Source organism: Caretta caretta, chromosome 7, assembly GCF_965140235.1.
Source record: "Caretta caretta isolate rCarCar2 chromosome 7, rCarCar1.hap1, whole genome shotgun sequence".
Taxonomy (NCBI): Eukaryota; Metazoa; Chordata; order Testudines; family Cheloniidae; genus Caretta; species Caretta caretta.
The window spans coordinates 39,922,878-39,944,186 of NC_134212.1; the positions used below are offsets into that span (position 1 = coordinate 39,922,878).

At 42.1% G+C, this 21,309-nt stretch overlaps 1 long non-coding RNA gene across 1 annotated transcript in view; it reads left to right on the forward strand.

Moving 5' to 3' along the window:
- Positions 1–18,205, forward strand: part of LOC142072875 (uncharacterized) — a 53,967-nt gene extending 35,762 nt beyond the window's left edge. Inside the window, exon 3 of the long non-coding RNA XR_012669477.1 lies at positions 17,740–18,205. This is a non-coding gene — a long non-coding RNA (uncharacterized LOC142072875). The remainder of the gene's footprint in view (positions 1–17,739) is intronic.
- Positions 18,206–21,309: the final 3,104 nt, after the last annotated feature.

A 21,309-nucleotide genomic window follows, 5' to 3' on the forward strand; every position in this document is an offset into this window, starting at 1 on the left:
GGAAACTAAGTTTGGACATAGAAGGAGGGCTCAAGCACTCATGCCCTATAAGGGGGGTGACCCACCACGCCACAACTTACCTTTTATCCAATCTAAGTGTCTATGTGTCTAAGAATCTAAGCTTCAAGCGTCTTTCTTAGTTTATTAGTTTGCTAGCTTAATTTTAAATTTTAAGTCAAAGTGAAATTCTAAGCCAGCTTCAATAGCTCTTAGCTCCAGCTTCTTCTAAACTCTGCACCTCCCACTCAAGAATTGAGGACCCTGAGGTGAGGCTGGTCCTTGGTCTCTTATAACCGGGTCATCAAGGAAGGGTGTGAGTATATTAATTAAAAGATTTATAGTATATAATATCATATATATCTTTAAAATAGTAGTATTGCATTTGTAACTCTGATTATTTTACCATTTGATTACTCTTTAATTATAATTCATTTTTATCTCAATAAAAATCTTTAAGACTATATTGGTCTCAGTGTGAGTGTCCTGTCATACCCCCCACAGTGTGCATATTCTGTGTAACCTGATTCTGGGACAAGAACCTTATTATCTTCTGATCAGATTGATTGGTGAGCCTATAACCCATACTACCCAAATTAATACTATTAACCTCCTAAATCAGGCAACCGCCCCATGCATTGGTTTGTGTTTAAGGTTTTCACCATCAATTTTCCTTCATATACCAGAAGCTAATGCTACTTTGTGCTAGGGTCAAATCTAGTGAGCCAAGTGGTACTGGATAAATTGTTTACATACTTGGAGGTGTAAACAAGTGGCAAAGATTTGGAATTAACAACTTTATGCTCAAGATGAGATTCCATGGGAAAGACGGGACAGAACCGCCTCACTCATTATCTGGCTGTGCAAACTAACAAGGACAATAAGTTCAAACTTAAGTAGCATCTAACACTGATGAGCTTCTATTTTGAGAGAGGATCATTGAATTTAAATTAGTTTCCTTCTTTTATTGTAAAACAGCTGTGGAGGGGGAAGATAATCCACCTGCTCTTCCTTTACAGCTTTGGCCCCAGTTTCAGTAAAGTTATGACTGCATGACACCTGCACAAAAGTGGAAACAAGAGGTTAGCATGTCTTGTAAGGGCAATCTATCTGAAGACTCTTTACTGTTGCTGAAAGTAGAGTTGGATGAACTCTTCACAGGGAACAATCTGAACTGTTGAACTTAACCCTTTCTCCCTGTTTGTGATCTGTGATGCTACACAAAGGACTGTTTTTTGCAGGATGGGGCTCTGATCTGGTTAAGCCTCTAGGTGTTGTGATACAAACAACAGCAAGTAGTAATAAACACTGCAGGGAGAGACACAAACATTTGTGGAATGAGAAGTGATGGTGATGTTAGTATATGGATGATTAATTGGGCTTCGGCAAAATAATACATGGTCTTTTATTAAGGTTCACCGGAATGTTGTCACGCCTCATTAAAGTAATATCTGCCAAATTGTTCTGAACACTCTCCACTAAGACTAAGCTGACATCATTACTCTCATGTCATTGAAGACATGAACTGACTCTGAGTCATAAAGCTAGAGGTTGAGAGCCACTGAGCTCTCAAGCATATGCATATGCATTTATTAGTGAATTCTCCTCCTTCTTTGCCTTCCATTATTTGCATCAGTCACTAAAAAAATGTACGTGGTGTGTTTGAAGACTTAGCCAGTTTTGGCATTTGTACTTACAGTGACAAAATGCTACTCTATGCAGCGCATTGGAGGAACATTGTTCTGACAGCCCATTGAGTTGTGTATCTCCAAACTTTTCCTGGTTAATGTACCATGGAGCATGTTCCACTCCTACCCCTCCTGACCCCCCCTCTTTCTTGTGCTGATGACACTGTTCTCTGAAGCACTATTTGTCATGGAACATGACAAAGAAACACGGTTTTCAGCTGGAAGCATCCCAGCACCCCTGTGTGAAATGCTTTCAGCTGCAAACAATGGGGGATGTATCTTCCCTTATGTTTATTTCACAATACTCCTCACCAGAATAAATCTGGGTACAGCAGTACATTATTTCATTTAATGTAAAAATGGTGGAGATTCTGCTGAAAAGATTTTAGAAAGAAATGCCATGGAGAAGGCAATAAAAATACCCCATTTAAGCAGCACCACTTGAATGTATAACAATTTGACATCAATACAAGGCTGCAGTGGGCTTTGTTTTAATTTGTGTGCTTATGTTAATGGCACCTTCTAATTAGGGTATCCATTAAACTTCGAAAGTACTAATTTAACAGGGAAACTTTTCAATTAAACGTATCCAAATTGGGCTGCAATAAACCGGATTTTTTTTGCACAAAGTAACGTCAAGCCCATTATATTCAGTTGCACAGGATTGTACGGCTTCATTGTGTATGATAAACAGGTTATATAAAGCTGAGCAGCGTAGTAACATGCGTTATTAACCTTAAAAAATACATTATCGAAAGCTTCTGAGGAAGCAAATGTTGCCATACGAGCACAAAGGTGTATGGAATTCAAGCAACAAAATGTTAAATGCAAGTAATGTGGAGAATGTAAAGATCTAAAATGAAAGGTTGTTACTTGAGTATTACTATATTCTTAGGAATCTGTTGTTCTTTTTTGTTTTGTTTTGTTTTATTACCATTTTATAAGAAATACTTCTAAATTCTGGGAAATGGAGCCCATAAAAGAGGAAGGCTTGAAAGCACGACAGCAGTGTGGTCATAATATCGTTTCTGAAAATGAAGACTTACTTCAGACCATTCAAGAAAATACATTTTAATTTTTTTGTATATGTCAAAAATGTATCTTTATGGCAGGAATCTGCAAGGTGCTGAGCATGTTGGCCCCAATCCAGCATGTGTTTAAAATTAAGCACATGATTGATGGGGGTGAGTGTTTTTCTTTACTGGTACTCTCCCCTCCCCATTAGCACTTGAAGAATGGGTCTGGTCATAACTTCCATGGGACTTTGCATGTGCTTAGTTATACACATGCTTAATTTTGCTTTTCTAGGTTACAGCCATGACCGTTGGCCACTTGCAGGATTGAGGCCATGAACCTGATCTGTCTAGGATACAAGAGAAGTAGAAATTTTAAGTTGATACTCTGCCATTCAGTTCACAAAACTCATGTAATCTATCATTGTCTGGCACAGCACAACACAAATTCTATGATTCAACTTGTCATTTTGTTTACATGTTCTTAAACTGAAAAAATTAAAAGAAAGGACTTTTTATGTCAAAACAAAATGACCATTTTTGTTTAATTTCAAAATGCCTATTTGAAACAAAAACTTCTAGTTCAACATTTCTTGATGTAAATTTGAAAATTTTCACTGGAATTGACACTTTCTCATCAAAACCCAAACCAAACAGATTAAATGAAACTGTACTTTTTGACAAGAAAACTTTCCAGATGAAAAATTTTAATCAATTCTATTGTTCTCTGCTATTAGTTTGCTCAGCCCTAGAAGGGATTAATCAAATCAAGGTAATTAGCCTACATCACAATGGGTTTATGTAACCTGGTGTGGAAAGGCAAGCGAATGAGGCTGTCATTTCAGTCATACCATTTTCCTGGTTAGTCGTCTCTGGCTGGTATTTAGCAATCCTTTTCAGTTTAGACTAATATAATATAATGTAATGGCTTGTGACTACATATATTTTTATTTTCTAAATGATGAAACATGGCAGACTTGTTCATATACACATAGCAGCCCTCAATATCTGAAGTAGTGCGGACACACTTTTAGTTCACTTCCTGTTTTTCTGATGTTTACCATGAGTTATATCGCCAATATTATATGTCTGTGATTGGGTAATTGTTATCTGTGAACATAAGTTTGCTGATTGAGGCCCAACTGTTGTATTGAGCTCCAAACTGCAGCTCATAGAAAAATGAAAAAAATCATGAACATTGTGAATTTTTTTTTTCAAAACATGAAAAACACGTTATCTAGTTGTTTCTGAATAAAAGTTTCAGGATTTTTTTTTTAAGCATTTTATCAGTTTAGTTGTGTGGTGGGATTTAAAAAAATTCAAGATTTTGAAAAGTCAGATGTCTTATTTGAAAAATTGAAAAATCTTGATTAGAAATTTGTGAAGTTTACAGAATTTCAGAACCATTTTTTGTGAAAAATGTCAATAAAGAGCATTTTTATTAAATATTTTTGTTAAAAATTAACCAGCTCTACTACAAACTACAGATACAGATTTTGCATACAAGTTAAGGATGAGATCTCTCTTAACTGGTCTGAGAAATGTACTAGTTGCGTACTGATTTACCAGTCCCCTCTCTTGCAAGGTATGTTAAACTTGTTATACCAGCTATGTCTGGTGGAGTGTTTGGGTTTTTTTCAGTTTATTGGGTAGCTAAAAGTTGCAAGTTTTAGTCCTGATGTTACACATATTCACATTACTGAAGTAGGCTGTCCTATTTGTACATGTGACCAAAGATTGTAATGGCTCTGTCATAAATATAAAGGGAAGGGTAAACCCCTTTGAAATCCCTCCTGGCCAGGGGAAAGCTCCTCTCACCTGTAAAGGGTTAAGAAGCTAAAGGTAACCTTGCTGGCACCTGACCAAAATGACCAATGAGGAGACAAGATACTTTCAAAAGCTGGGAGGAGGGAGATAAACAAAGGGTTTGTGTCTGTCTGTATGCTGCTCTTGCCAGAGACAGAACAGGAATGGAGTCTTAGAACTTTTAGTAAGTAATCTAGCTAGGTATGTGTTAGATTATGATTCCTTTAAATGGCTGAGAAAAGCATTGTGCTGAATAGAATAACTATTTCTGTCTGTGCATCTTTTTTGTAACTTAAGGTTTTGCCTAGAGGGGTTCTCTATGTTTTTGAATCTAATTACCCTGTAAGATATCTACCATCCTGATTTTACAGGGGGGATTTCTTTATTTCTATTTACTTCTATTTTTTATTAAAAGTCTTCTTGTAAAAACTGAATGCTTTTTCATTGTTCTCAGATCCAAGGGTTTGGGTCTGTGGTCACCTATGCAAATTGGTGAGGCTTTTTATCCAACATTTCCCAGGAAAGGGGGGGTGCAAGTGTTGGGAGGATTGTTCATTGTTCTTAAGATCCAAGGGTCTGGGTCTGTAGTCACCTAGGCAAATTGGTGAGGCTTTTTACCAAACCTTGTCCAGGAAGTGGGGTGCAAGGTTTTGGGAAGTATTTTGGGGGGAAAGACGCGTCCAAACAGCTCTTCCCCAGTAACCAGTATTAGTTTGGTGGTGGTAGCGGCCATTCCAAGGATAACGGGTGTAATATTTTGTACCTTGGGGAAGTTTTGACCTAAGCTGGTAAAGATAAGCTTAGGAGGTTTTTCATGCAGGTCCCCACATCTGTACCCTAGAGTTCAGAGTGGGGGAGGAACCTTGACATGGTGGCACAGTGGTGGGATTAACCTGAAATCATCTGAGATCCAGTTGAGATTTTTTGAACTAGAAATACAGATTTTAAAAAGGAAATTTTTTTTTCTTTGGAAAGAAAGTCCAGAAAGCAGCTTTGAAACTGAAAGCAGCTTGGTTTCTCTCTGCTTTGTGGCCAAGCAGAGACAAAAGGGGATTATCTTGTGAATTGCAGGTTTTTTTGCCTGGAGGCAGGGTACTTAACTCCTGCAGGGAAATTCACAGTCTTCCATCCCAGAGGTTTTTTTTTTCTTTTCTTCCTAAAAGTAAATAGGGGGTGTGTGTTCTACCCATTTGCTTTTTCTTTGGGCTGGGTAAGCAGGTTTCCAAGCAGTTGGAGGTTTTTTGCTTTAATTTGGGCCCAGAGCAGAGACAAGGGAATTGTCTTTTTCTGTAGGCTGACAATCACTATCAGAGAATAGGTATTCTATTGCAGCACAGCAAAATTTTACAGCCAAGTTTTGTTTGTTTATTTCTAAACCTCAGGTGTAAAGTTAGTTAAAAACAGAGAGGTTAGAATGACCAAATCCTCAGCTCAACTACAGCTGGAATTAGCCAAATTTCAGGCTGAGGAAAGACAAAGGGAACATGAAAGACAGATAGAACTCATGCGGCTGGAGAAGGAGGTACAGGAGGCTGCCCACAAGAGGGAAATGGAGGCAAGGAAGCATGTGGAGGAGGAGAAGGAAAAAGAGAGGAAGCATGTGGAGGAGGAGAAGGAAAAAGAGAGGAAGCATGTGGAGGAGGTGGAAAGGATAAAGGCCCAGCAGAATATACCAACAAACCCTAGCAATCCTTCTCCAGGTACCACTTCCCATCCCAGAAAGTTCCCCACCTACAAGGCAGGTGATGATACTGAGGCCTTCTTAGAAAACTTCGAAAGGGCCTGCCTTGGGTACAACATCTCTACTGACCAATACATGGTAGAGCTGAGGCCGCAGCTCAGTGGACCCTTAGCTGAGGTGGCAGCTGAAATGCCTAAAGAACACATGAACAAGTATGAACTGTTTAAATCCAAGGCGAGAGTCAGAATGGGGATAACACCCGAGCAGTCTCGTCGGAGGTTCAGAGCCCTAAGGTGGAAACCAGACATGTCATTTACCCGACATGCCTACCACATTGTGAAACATTGGGATGCCTGGATATCAGGAGCAAGTGTTGAATCTCCAGTAAATTTGCCCTTCCTAATGCAAATGGAACAATTCTTAGAGGGTGTTCCTGAGGAAATAGAAAGATACATCCTAGACGGGAAGCCCAAAACTGTAATCGAGGCAGGAGAGATTGGAGCCAGATGGGTGGAGGTGGCAGAGAAGAAGAAAACTGGTCGCAGTTGGAGTGGAGACCAGAAGGGACCACCCCAGACCACACCCTATTACCGGGGGCCGCCCAAAGCCCCACCTACCTCCCAAAGAACCCTCCAGACCCCTTATCGTCCCACCACCCCGTTCTCCAGCAATCCTCCTCGCCCCAGTGACCCGTCAGCTGGACGATGTTTTAAGTGTAACGAGCTGGGGCATGTAAAGGCCAACTGCCCCAAGAACCCCAACAGATTACAGTTCATTGCACCGGAATCACACCAGAGGTCCACAGGCCCAGATACCTCCCAGATACCCTTGGAGCGGAGGGAAACTGTGAGTGTGGGCGGGAAGAAGGTCACCGCGTGGAGGGACACCGGAGCACAAGTGTCAGCTATCCATGCTTCCTTAGTGGACCCCAATTTAATCAACCCAGAGATCCAAGTGACGATTCAACCCTTCAAGTCCAACTCTTTCAATTTGCCTACAGCCAAGTTGCCTGTCCAGTACAAGGGCTGGTCAGGAATGTGGACTTTTGCAGTCTATGATGATTATCCCATCCCCATGCTGTTGGGGGAAGACTTGGCCAATCATGTGAAACAGGCCAAGAGGGTGGGAACGGTCACCCGCAGCCAGGCTAAACAAGCTGTGAGGCCTAGCTCTGTTCCGGAAACTTCTATCAGGACCCGGTCAGAGGTGATGGACCTGGACCCCAGGCCAATGTCTGCAACAGTAGTAGTGGATCCAGTCCCAGAGACCCAGACGGAACCAGTCCCAGAACCGGAACCAGCCGAACAACCAACACCAGACCCCGTGTCAGCACTGAATCCAGTACTTGCAACCTCAACAACAGAGGGCCCCACCGAACCTGAACTGGCAGCAGCCGATAACCTGACCCAAGAGGCTCAGCCGGAGCCTGAATCCCAACATAGTGCACCAGCGGAGAGCGGTTCACAGTCAACAGAAACAGCTCCATCCCCTATATCGCTTCCAGAGGGACCAAGCCTAGGTCCACAATCCCATGAGGAACTGATGTCTCCAGCATCAAGGGAACAGTTCCAGACCGAACAGGAAGCAGATGAAAGCCTCCAGAGAGCTTGGACGGCGGCACGGAGCAACCCACCGCCTCTCAGCTCTTCTAATCGATCCAGGTTTGTTGTAGAAAGAGGACTTTTATACAAGGAAACTCTTTCTGGTGGACACCAGGAAGACTGGCATCCTCAGAGACAGTTGGTAGTTCCAACTAAATACCGGGCCAAGCTCTTGAGCTTAGCCCATGATCACCCTAGTGGCCATGCTGGGGTGAACAGGACCAAAGACCGTTTGGGGGGGTCATTCCACTGGGAAGGAATGGGCAAGGATGTTTCTACCTATGTCCAGTCTTGTGAGGTGTGCCAAAGAGTGGGAAAACCCCAAGACCAGGTCAAAGCCCCTCTACAACCCCTCCCCATCATTGAAGTTCCATTTCAGCGAGTAGCTGTGGATATTCTGGGTCCTTTTCCGAAAAAGACACCCAGAGGAAAGCAGTACATACTGACTTTCATGGATTTTGCCACCCGATGGCCAGAAGCAGTAGCTCTAAGCAACACCCGGGCTAAAAGTGTGTGCCAGGCACTAGCAGACATTTTTGCCAGGGTAGGTTGGCCCTCCGACATCCTCACAGATGCAGGGACTAATTTCCTGGCAGGAACTATGAAAAACCTTTGGGAAGCTCATGGGGTAAATCACTTGGTTGCCACTCCTTACCACCATCAAACAAATGGCATGGTGGAGAAGTTTAATGGAACTTTGGGGGCCATGATACGTAAATTTGTAAATGAGCACTCCAATGATTGGGACCTAGTGTTGCAGCAGTTGCTCTTTGCCTACAGAGCTGTACCACATCCCAGTTTAGGGTTTTCCCCATTTGAACTTGTATATGGCCGTGAGGTTAAGGGGCCATTGCAGTTGGTGAAGCAGCAATGGGAGGGATTTACACCTTCTCCAGGAACTAACATTCTGGACTTCGTAACCAACCTACAAAACACCCTCCGAACCTCTTTAGCCCTTGCTAGAGAAAACTTACAGGATGCTCAAAAGGAGCAAAAAGCCTGGTATGATAAGCATGCCAGAGAGCGTTCCTTCAAAGTAGGAGACCAGGTCATGGTCTTAAAGGCGCTCCAGGCCCATAAAATGGAAGCATCGTGGGAAGGGCCATTCATGGTCCAGGAGCGCCTGGGAGCTGTTAATTATCTCATAGCATTCCCCACCTCCAACCGAAAGCCTAAGGTGTACCATATTAATTCTCTAAAGCCCTTTTATTCCAGAGAATTAAAGGTTTGTCAGTTTACAGCCCAGGGAGGAGACGACGCTGAGTGGCCTGAAGGTGTTTACTACGAAGGGAAATGTGCTGGTGGTGTGGAAGAGGTGAACCTCTCCATGACCCTTGGGCGTATGCAGCGACAGCAGATCCAGGAGCTGTGCACTAGCTACGCGCCAACGTTCTCAGCCACCCCAGGACTGACTGAACGGGCATACCACTCCATTGACACAGGCAATGCTCACCCAATTAGGGTCCAACCTTACCGGGTGTCTCCTCAAGCTAAAACTGCTATAGAACGGGAGATCCAGGATATGTTACAGATGGGGGTAATCCGCCCCTCTGAAAGTGCATGGGCATCTCCAGTGGTTCTAGTTCCCAAACCAGATGGGGAAATACGTTTTTGCGTGGACTACCGTAAGCTAAATGCTGTAACTCGCCCAGACAACTATCCAATGCCACGCACAGATGAACTATTAGAGAAACTGGGACGGGCCCAGTTCATCTCTACCTTGGACTTAACCAAGGGGTACTGGCAGGTACCGCTAGATGAATCTGCCAAGGAAAGGTCAGCCTTCATCACACATCTCGGGCTGTATGAATTTAATGTACTCCCTTTCGGGCTGCGAAATGCACCCGCCACTTTCCAAAGACTTGTAGATGGTCTCCTAGCGGGATTAGGAGAATATGCAGTCGCCTACCTTGACGACGTGGCCATATTTTCGGATTCCTGGGCAGACCACCTGGAACATCTACAAAAAGTCCTTGAGCGCATAAGGGAGGCAGGACTAACTGTTAAGGCTAAGAAGTGTCAAATAGGCCTAAACAGAGTGACTTACCTTGGACACCAGGTGGGTCAAGGAACTATCAGCCCCCTACAGGCCAAAGTGGATGCTATCCAAAAGTGGCCTGTCCCAAAGTCAAAGAAACAGGTTCAATCCTTCTTAGGCTTGGCCGGTTATTACAGACGCTTTGTACCGCACTACAGCCAAATCGCTGCCCCACTGACAGACCTAACCAAAAAGAAACAGCCAAATGCTGTTCAGTGGACCGGAAAGTGTCAGAAGGCCTTTAACCAGCTTAAAGCGACACTCATGTCTGACCCTGTACTAAGGGCCCCAGACTTTGACAAACCGTTCCTAGTAACCACAGATGCGTCCGAGCATGGTGTGGGAGCAGTTTTAATGCAGAAAGGACCTGATCAAGAATTCCACCCTGTAGTGTTTCTCAGCAAAAAACTGTCTGAGAGGGAAAGCAACTGGTCAGTCACTGAAAAAGAATGTTACGCCATTGTCTACGCTCTGGAAAAGCTACACCCATATGTTTGGGGACGGCGTTTCCACCTGCAAACCGACCATGCTGCACTGAAGTGGCTTCACACCGTCAAAGAAACTAACAAAAAACTTCTTCGGTGGAGTTTAGCTCTCCAAGATTTTGATTTCGACATCCAACACATCTCAGGAGCTTCTAACAAAGTGGCTGATGCACTCTCCCGTGAAAGTTTCCCAGAGTCAACTGGTTAAAATCGTCCTTGAGATGTGGAAAATATTGTTAGTCTTTATGTACTTGGTAGTATATTTAGAGATGCATGTGTCTTATTAACTCTGTTTTTCCTAGAGCTCCAGGAAGAAATCCCAGCCAGTGTTTCACCCTAGCTGAGATTTGGGGGGCGTGTCATAAATATAAAGGGAAGGGTAAACCCCTTTGAAATCCCTCCTGGCCAGGGGAAAGCTCCTCTCACCTGTAAAGGGTTAAGAAGCTAAAGGTAACCTTGCTGGCACCTGACCAAAATGACCAATGAGGAGACAAGATACTTTCAAAAGCTGGGAGGAGGGAGATAAACAAAGGGTTTGTGTCTGTCTGTATGCTGCTCTTGCCAGAGACAGAACAGGAATGGAGTCTTAGAACTTTTAGTAAGTAATCTAGCTAGGTATGTGTTAGATTATGATTCCTTTAAATGGCTGAGAAAAGCATTGTGCTGAATAGAATAACTATTTCTGTCTGTGCATCTTTTTTGTAACTTAAGGTTTTGCCTAGAGGGGTTCTCTATGTTTTTGAATCTAATTACCCTGTAAGATATCTACCATCCTGATTTTACAGGGGGGATTTCTTTATTTCTATTTACTTCTATTTTTTATTAAAAGTCTTCTTGTAAAAACTGAATGCTTTTTCATTGTTCTCAGATCCAAGGGTTTGGGTCTGTGGTCACCTATGCAAATTGGTGAGGCTTTTTATCCAACATTTCCCAGGAAAGGGGGGGTGCAAGTGTTGGGAGGATTGTTCATTGTTCTTAAGATCCAAGGGTCTGGGTCTGTAGTCACCTAGGCAAATTGGTGAGGCTTTTTACCAAACCTTGTCCAGGAAGTGGGGTGCAAGGTTTTGGGAAGTATTTTGGGGGGAAAGACGCGTCCAAACAGCTCTTCCCCAGTAACCAGTATTAGTTTGGTGGTGGTAGCGGCCATTCCAAGGATAACGGGTGTAATATTTTGTACCTTGGGGAAGTTTTGACCTAAGCTGGTAAAGATAAGCTTAGGAGGTTTTTCATGCAGGTCCCCACATCTGTACCCTAGAGTTCAGAGTGGGGGAGGAACCTTGACAGGCTCTGACTCAGCAAGGTGCTTAAACCCATGCCTAAACTTAAGGATGTGAGTTGTCCTACTGAAGTATAATATAGTAATGCAAAGTATTGTGCTAATTGAAAGTTCTGTGTAGTAATTGATATTGATGGAGCAATTCATTGTGACCTTTCTCCTTTATTCCTCTTTTTCAATACGGACTATGTGTGTATTTACCATTTCCAGTTAGTAGCAGTCAGTGCCAATATTTTGTTTTCACACAGCCATTCATTTGATCAGAATTAGAAATAGTAAAGTTTTTTTTTTTTTTCAACATGTAACTCTTGTAATACAAAATCACCTCTGGCTGGAATACAGCCAGTGTGTTTAGATAAAGTACTAATTTAATTTTGTTTTTTCCATGCCATTCACTATCAAAAAGAATATCCATGTGTTTCAGGTTTTCCATTGTTTTGAGTATGTAAATATATGTGCATTTTTTGCTCTCAGCTATTTACTTGGTGTGTACAGGAGATTTTATCTGAGCAGATACATGTATTCACAAATGGGCTACCCTGGACTTTGATCTTGTTGGACAGATGAAATATTTTCATACCTGTTTTGTTTTGTTTTGTTTTATTTATTTATATTGTTTTGTCTTTTTTTCAATGCTATAAAAACGAGTTAACCATGAGATATTTACCCTAGATCCTCATTCCTTTACATCTGGGAAATGGCACTAATCTCATGCAGAAATACCATCTTTTCCCAAGGGATTTAGCTGAACAGAGAATGTTTTCATTATCTGAACCTCTAGCCTTCAGTTACAAACATCATCTCTATATAGATTACCCTTACAAAGAAACAGCTTATCCTTTATACAAATCATCCAGTTTCCACAAGTCCCTTTACACAAAACTACATTATGACTGATGGAAGAGCTGGTAAAACAGCCATCAGCTCAGCCTGCCTTGCCACCACTTCAACGAACAGTTTAGTGGACTTACTGCAACTTAGGAGGTGTCTCTTATTTTCAGTCAGCTACATGGTAGCTTTGCTACAGCCCCTGGTGTCAGGGAGCACGTGGAGGTACCACCCCAGGAGAAGCACAGGGACGTGTGCCTCTTAGGTTTGTCCACACTGTAAAGCTGCACAAAGGCTGGCCTGCCTGAACTAGCTTGAGTCCAGCCAGCGCGGCTAACAATAGCAGTGAAGACAGCACAGCATGGGCCTCTGGGCAGGTAGTACAGGCCTGGCGCCGATGCTGGGTATATACTCAGCTTGCTAGCCTGCTCTGAAGCTTGCACTGCACTGTCTTTGCTGCTATTGTTACCCGAAGTAGCTGGATTCAAGCTAGCTCAGGTAGCTAGATCCTGCAGAGCTTTTGCAATGTAGACATAGGGTATGTCTACACTGCATACTAAGGCTGGACTTTGACTCTGGCCTGAGCCTCAGCCTGCTTCTGTCTACATGTAGATCAGTCTGGCTTGGGGAAGCAAGCACTCACGACTTGGATCCCAGAACCCTGCTGGGTGGGGTGGATCAGAGCCTGAGTTCCGCTGTGATGTGGGTCCAAGCCTGTCATTTTGCAGTGTGGACACAGCTCAAGCCACAGACCTGAGTCAGAAATATGGATGTGTTCACATGGCTGAAAGACCCAGGCCCAGCAACTGTAAACCCAGGTTTACAGTGCAGTGTGGACACTCAAGAACTGATTGGGAAACATTGAGTCCACAAGCCCAAGTCCCACAGAGCTGGGTTTAGTGAACAGTAATCACATGCCCAAGAGGCCCCAGTTCAGTGGTCCATCCCTATTCAAAGCACATAAGCACATGTTTAACTTTAGGCATATGCTTAAGTCATATTGACTTTGGTGGAACATAACCATGGCTTTGCTGAATTGCAGCCCAAGGACGCCAAATTCTCAAAGCAATGGGGAAAGGTGTCATTAGACAATGATGTTCATTCAGGCTGAGCCGACTCCTAAAGGTCACAGATTACATCCTATTATAGTGATGCAGGACAATGGACCTAATTAATCACTGTGCCCATCTTCTGTCTTTGATGGAATTAAGCCTGGGATTAATTTAATCTAATTGGTTTGGGAGGGTTTATCCTTAGCTGGGTTTCTACCCAAATTCAGTTAAAAAAAATCTAGATTTTAGTTTAAGGATCCTGAAGCAGACATTGAAAAATAGAGCTTTGTTTTCCTTTAGGTACTAGCACAGTTCACTTTGTTGGAAAGTGGCAGTGATTGTCCTTTGTATGCTAAAGATGAGAGTTTTATTTATTGCTAATATATGACAATTGGTAAAGAGGGAATTCAAAATGCTGGGCTCTGTCATTTTCGGGGCAAAGTTAGTGTTTCCTTCAGTGTAAATTGGTGTTTCTTCCACAATGTTTTGATTAATTATGTTGGTCACTCATTCAAGGAAACATTTTTGACACAGTGCAGTGAACTGAAATGACCTAGAAATAATTCCCTAACAGAACCTGACACTTCTGTTTATCGCTAGATAGATATTTATTGTCTTGCTCAGGGAAGATTTTTGGCAAAATACTACTGAGTTGCTCTCAGGGCAGTTGCATACCATCACCTGCAATACCAGATGGCATTAAACAAGCCAAGACATTTAATGACTTTCTGCACCAGAAGTTCTGGGGTTTGGGAATGAAAATTTGCTTGTAAAGATCCAGAGGCTGCCTGTTGTCTCGATGCTTGTAAACATACAGTGGCACCAACAAAAGATGCAGCATCTTTTCAGGAATAGCTGTGGCAGCATCAGAATCCTCTGCGCAAATTGGTTGGACTAAATATTTTCCCTTTCCCTGTAATATAAAACCAATGCTGAGCATGAATGGAAGCAGCTCATTGCTGTTATGTGTATAAAGAGCTGTGCGGGTAAAACCTCATATAATCAACAGAAAGAGAATCTCTCTGCTTGGACATGAAATCTGTGTTCTGTTTTCAACGAAGAGCCTCCATTGAATGCCCACAGCAGTCTAGTCACCACCTTGGTAGTTGCTGAACTCTTGGTAGCCAGTGTATCTGTCCAGTCCAGGAAAACAATCTATTAAAATGGAACATATGGACAAGAAAAGTCAATTATTAGCAAATAAGTCACTTACCTGTTGACGTGTAACACACTGTACCACTGCTGTACTGTGCTCTTCCAGAGGATCTTTTCTCCAAGGATCTGAAGGCACTTTACAAGCATTAAGGAGGAAATCAAGAAACTGGGGTTAACAAGGGTGGGATCCTATATCTGAGGCTCTCAGCATATCATAATATCAGACCCCATGATGCAGGGAGAGGAGTGGAAATACTGTCTTGTTCACATGTACCATGGTCTCTTCTTTCTTCTCCGTGGACTGCTGTAATTGGCCTAGAAGTTTAGGTGAGTTGTGATGGTATAGGAATTGTGATTATTGCAAAGGCTTTTGAAAATCCTTTTTGGAAAATAAAACCAACCCCCCCAGGCCTTTCAAATTCACCTCTATTTGGCTTTTTTAGACGTCATTGCTTTTCGCTACAGTCCTTGTGTTGGACAGAAACTGTGCTTCTGCAATGTAGTAAACATGCCAGTCAGTTGATTGGGTTTTTACATGTACAGGTTGGGTATTACTTGATTTGCTCCAGTCTTGTTTGTGCAGAGAAAATTCCAGGCCCAAATGTAAAGGAGGTTGTTGTAAAATTTGGCCCTTTTCTATGCAGTGTTGCTTTAAAATGTTAAGTACCTGAGTGCTCCAGTTTTTATTCTATCCAAAGACAGATGATTAAGATATTCCATTATGACTAAAGCATCATTGCTGGCAAAACAAATTAATTTCTAGTTCTTGTGACACTGCCTCATCTGTCCAGTCCTTCTCTAAGGCAGTTTTGGCCATATTTAGCACCATCAAGTACTCATGACTCACAAATAATTCACCAGATTACTTCAGCCTTAATAATCAAAATAAGCATGAAGATCTGCTATTAACCCTAATATCAACCACTGAAGAGCTTGGAAAAATGACACCTGCTAGATGAGATCTTTATCTGGTGTAAATGGGTGCAGTTCCAAATTTAACTCAATGCTCCTTCACTGATTTCCACAGGCTCAGGATCTAGCCCATAGCAATAAGAAGTTTACTGGCAGGCCCTCTGGAGCTCTTTATGCTTAGAGTAGACTTGGCTCCAACACTAGATCTTACCTTGCCATTATCACTGACCAGTGGAGCACCCTTGTGAAACTCTAACCCTGAGGGCCAAATTCAACCATACTCTTTCAGTCTCATTTTGTTATTTGTTTAATTAGGAAACAAAGGGCCAGGACATGCTTGGCAACCTTCAAGCTGTTCTGAGGTAATATGCCACTTAATGTGCATCATCCAGGCAATGCCCTAATTAGGTCCAGGACAGCGGATTTTCAAAGGGAAGCTAGGAAAACAAGGAAACAAATCAGTTTTTCAGCCAGTAATGTGAACAGTAGTTACAATACACTACACATGTTCCCCTTCCCTGCAAGGAGCATTCTGGGTGATTGGCCATTTTGCATCTTAGGAGAGAAGTTGAATCTTTAAGCGCATTATGTTCTTAATTGATTGACATCAAGAATTTTGAGTGCTGCCTGCTCATATATTCATGTTGTTCATGGCTAGTGACAAGTCTTACTCCATTTGTGACCAGAGACTTAGGGGAAAATCCCTCCACAGCCACAATCAGGAATGTCCCTAAAATAGGAGGAGGAGGAAGGAGTCAGGATAGGACGATCCTATATTCCCTGCATAAACGTGGCTGTAGTCCACAGGGTTTCTTTTTGTCGCTGTGCACAGGAGGAATTTGGAAGGCGAAGGTAGCAGGGGCCACTGGGTCCATTGCTGTTGCTCTGCTATTCTTGTGATGTCTGGGGTGGAAAGGTTTCTTCCTTAATGAGTTTCACAGGACTCCAGTGTGACGGTGCCCTGCATAAGGCTTTATGGAAATAAACTTATGAATGTATATATGACATAACTAGAATGTGTTTTATGCTACATATATGGTGTAACATATCTCTGTAAAGGTTATGATCTACTGAATCTATTAATCCTGTTTGTATGCATGTATCATTTTTATATTCAAAGTTATGAATATTGGCTGCATACATGTTTTGATTCTGAGTAAGTTTTAGTGAAGCGGTTGGTCAGCTTCCTGAGAAAAGACTATTCTCAGTAAGTGCCCAATCAAGAAGCCCTTAAGCCAACAATGAACTTGGAGACAAGCAGTTCACATCTGAGCTTTCCCAGGAATGTGGCTTGGCTGGCAAGGAACTCAGTCATGCATGGACATGTGACTTGCCCAGGTGATGCCAAAACTCCATTTTGTAGCTGGACTTTGCATAGGGGAGAGGAGGGGGTCTCCACCCACAAGAGAGAGTCTATTTAAGCCCCTGGGAGACTCCTCCATTTTGTCTTCAGCTGGCTAAAGAGAGAGCCTCTCCACCCCCAAGGATACCTGAAAGAAACTGGAACAAAGGACAGTAACTACAGGGGGTGTGAGTGATTGCTGGACCCAGACTAGAAGGAGTCTAGTCTGTAAAAGGAAGCTTACTGGGTGAGGATTTTATCTGTATTCAGTTTTATTACTGTACTAGACTTAGACTTGCATGTTTTATTTTATTTTGCTTGGTAATTCACTTTGTTCTGTCTGTTAATACTTGGAACCACTTAAGCGTTATACAGGGTAAAGAGAGGTTTCAGAGTAACAGCTGTGTTAGTCTATATTCGCAAAAAGAAAAGGAGTACTTGTGGCACCTTAGAGACTAACCAATTTATTTGAGCATGAGCTTTACAATTTTACAGGGTAAAATTGATTTATTTAGGGTTTGGACCCCATTGGGAGTTGGGCATCTGAGTGCTAAAGGCAGGAACACTTCTTAACTTGCTTTCAGTTAAGACTGCAGCTTTGGGGCACGTGGTTCAGACCCTGTGTCTGTGTTAGAGCAGACTGGCGTGTCTGGCTCAGCAAGACAGGGTGCTGGAGTCCTAAGCTGGCAGGGAAAGCAGGGGCAGAAGTAGTCTTGGCACATCAGGTGGCAGCTCCCAGGGGGTTTCCGTCACATCCAGTTTATATGGACTGGGGACAGTATTCAGGATTTAGTCCTTGATCAGTTTTATCTTCCAGTGTTTCCAGAGCCAGAAACCTTTGTTTTTAATAGTGATAATATCTCAGTTTTTTACAGTGTAACGTCCTGCATCCACAAGGAGCCCCAAAACATTCTTCAAACCATGGGCCCAGTCCTGTAGTTTTTTCACAAAGAAAACTCCTCCTGATGTGAATGTGACATCTTGCTTGAGTAACGACTGCGGATGTGACCCCCATAGACCAAACTTTCAAAACTAATTTCACCTTGCAAAATATGTTTGTGTTCAACACAAATGTCAACCAGTCTACAGCAGCGCTACACAACTAACCAGGATAGGAAATGAAGAAGAATCCTGCATTTATTTAGTATTTCTGTCCAACACAGATAGTGGCATGTAGAAAATAAAACATTTACTACATGGGGTTAATAAAACTCTGGTTTTGTTTGGGTTTTTGTCTATTGCCATCTAGTCTATGGCTGAGAGAGAACACTTCCATAAAATTATGTTGGGAGGTGGTGTGCTGGATTCAGAGCAAATATGTTTTCCTTTGGATTTTACAAATTTCTAGTCAATGTTAGTAACATATAGAAAGTGCTCTGTGTGCATCATTTTAAGCAATAAAAAGTATGTTGTTTTGAGTTGCTGTGATTTTTAGTTTTCACTATTCAGTGCAATTCATTTAGATTTGAATTTCAAAGCACTGATGGCCCTGGGATCATCCAGATAAAACCCTTAGTGTGTCTTCTCCAAACCAAGCCTATCTGCAATGGCAGTGTGGTGTCTTTGAACATCTCTCTGGATATCAACTGGCACTTTGAAAAATAAATTATTTTAATCCTATGCAGTCAAATCTCGATCAAATCCGCTCCATTAAATTACTTTAAAATGCATGGCATTTTATTTTAAAAATTTCATTTTAAAATATGAACTGTCCAAACTCCGTGTGTGTGTGAGTGAGAGGTGGGGGGAACACACCACACATGAACTTTGCATTCTCTCTGTCCCATCTAAAAAGTATCTTAGTTAGTTAGTTCTATGGCACCCATTATCATAATATCTGAGAACCAGATTTTAAAGGTATTTAGGCACCTAACTCCGGTTGATTTCATTGGAAGTTAGTGGCAAATTTTTAAAAGTATTTAGGTGTCTGAGTGCCTAACAATCTTGAATGTATTTACCCCTGTAAACTAGGGATTTACTGCTATCTCCATTTTACCGATGTGGAACTGAGGTTCAGAGAAACTAAACCCTGGATCCTCGAAGGATCCTAAGTGACTTGACCAAAATCACAGAGGCATTCTGTGGTGGAACAGGGACATAAGCCCCAGTTTCCCAAGTGATATACTAGTGTCCTAACCACTGGACCATCCTTCCATTCAAAGTATTTATATCTACCAAAAGCAGTGTCTACATGCACACTCCTTTCGGTGATGTGTAGAATACATACACTATACCTTCCCCAAGCATGGATATAAGTACCAGTATAGTAGATGGGGAGGCACTACATAGGTGAGTAAAGACACACCTGAACCTTGTGGGTATGTACCCCGCACAGCTCTGTACTTGCCCAAGCAGTGACTCCCCTCATCTATACTACTGTTTTTAGCCATGTAATGTCCTCCCTCCACAGCTGCCTCCCTGCAGCAGGAGACTTTCCCTGCTGTGGGGACCTGCTGAAGCCTTTCTTCACTAAAGGGAAAGACTCTGGCAGGGGAAAGGCACCCGGAAAAGGCTCCATCAGCTCCCAGCTGCTTCCTCCCTCCCAGAACCTTTCACTGGCACATGTATACGCCACAGGGTGGACACAGCCTGTTTTCACTGTGGCATGTGGATACACATAGGCTAGATGCCACCACAAGTGGCATGCAGTGTAGGCGTATCCTCAGTCATCACTGAAAGACCACACCTTCTAACAAAATGCTCCAATAACATACAACTCTAAACTGAATGCTGGGGTTTTGCTCAATGTATTTGTTTTCTCCTACAGAATAAAGAATCAGACCCTGCAAAGTAAATGTAAAACATGAAAATATCAGTATCCGCTGTATCATGTTTAAACTAATTTTTGCACAGAAGACCAGCAATACATACATGAATTAAATCTTCATGAAAAAATGTCAGCCCCTGAAAGGCTCAAACTCATCCCCTTTAGGCTAACAAAGGCCTTTTCAAATCAAATTGAGAATAGAAATTTCAACAAAGGGGGAAAACCGTTATTTTATAAAAATCAGTAAGTATTTTTATTTCGTCACAAGTCTTCTGCCTTTATGTCTGAAGAAAGGAAGAAATGTTTCATCTTATTGCATTCTAGGATTAGTTTGCTGGGTTGACTCCTGTATAGCTTAGAAGGGCAAAAGTAAGCCAGACAGGACAGAACTGACAAACATACAGTGCAAATGCTTAGAGGATTAGTCACTCTCATTCATGATTCATTTCATGATTCTAAGGAATGGAAGGAGTGAGAGCAGTAGAATGAGGACAGTGGACTTCAGAAAAGCAGACTTTAAGAAACTCAGAGGACTGGTAGGTAAGGCCCCATACGAAGAAAGGGATAAAGGAGTTAAGGAGAGCTGGCAGTTTCTCAAGGAAATAATATTAAAGGCAAAGCTGAAAACTAACCTAATATGAATGAAAAATAGGAAGAATAGTACGAGGTCAATATGATCCCATCAGGAGCTCTTTAATGACCTAAAAATCAAAAAGGTCTCCTACAGAAAGTGGAAACATGGATTCATTGCTATGGAGGAGTACAGTAGAATAGTACAGCCATATAGGGACAAAATCAGAAAGGCTAAGGAAGAGAGTGAATTACACTAGCAAGGGACATAAAAGGCAACAAGAAGAGGTTCTTTAAATATATTAGGAGCAAGAGAAAGATGAAGGAATGTGTAGATCTGCTACGTACCAAGGAAGGAGAGCTAATAATGGACGATATCAAGACAGCTGAGGTGTTTAATGATTATTTTGTTTCTGTCTTCACTAAAGAGGTTAATGGTGACCAGATACACAGCACAATTAGTATTAATAGAAAGGGAGAAGGATGCTAGCCAGAATAGGGAAAGAATATTTAAATAAGTCAGATGTATTCAAGTCAGCAGGGCCTTAGGAAATCATCCTCTGGTACTTAAGGAACTAACTGAAACAATTTCAGCATCATTAGCAATTATCTTTGAGAACTCCTGGAGGATGGGTGAGGTCCCAGAGGACTGGAGAAGGGCAAACATAGTATCTATCTTTAAAGAGGGGAACAAAAAGGACCCAGGGATTTATAGACTCTTCAGCTTAACTTCAATACTTGGAAAAATACTGGAACAAATTATTAAACAAAAACATCATATTCACCTTGAGGCTAAGAGGGTTATAAGGAATAGCCAGATGGATTTGTCAAGAACAGATCATGCCAAACAAATCTAATTGTCTTTGGCAGGATTAGTGGCCTAGTGAATGGGGGGAAAGCAGGAGACATGATATATCTTGATTTTTAGTAAGGCTTTTGCACAGTCCCACATGACATTCACATAAGGAACCTAGGGAAATGTGGTCCAGATGAAATTACTTTTAGGTGAATGTACAACTGGTTGAAATACCCTACTCAGAGTAGATATCAATGGTTTGCTGTCATACTGGGAGGGTGTATCTAATGAGATCCCATGGG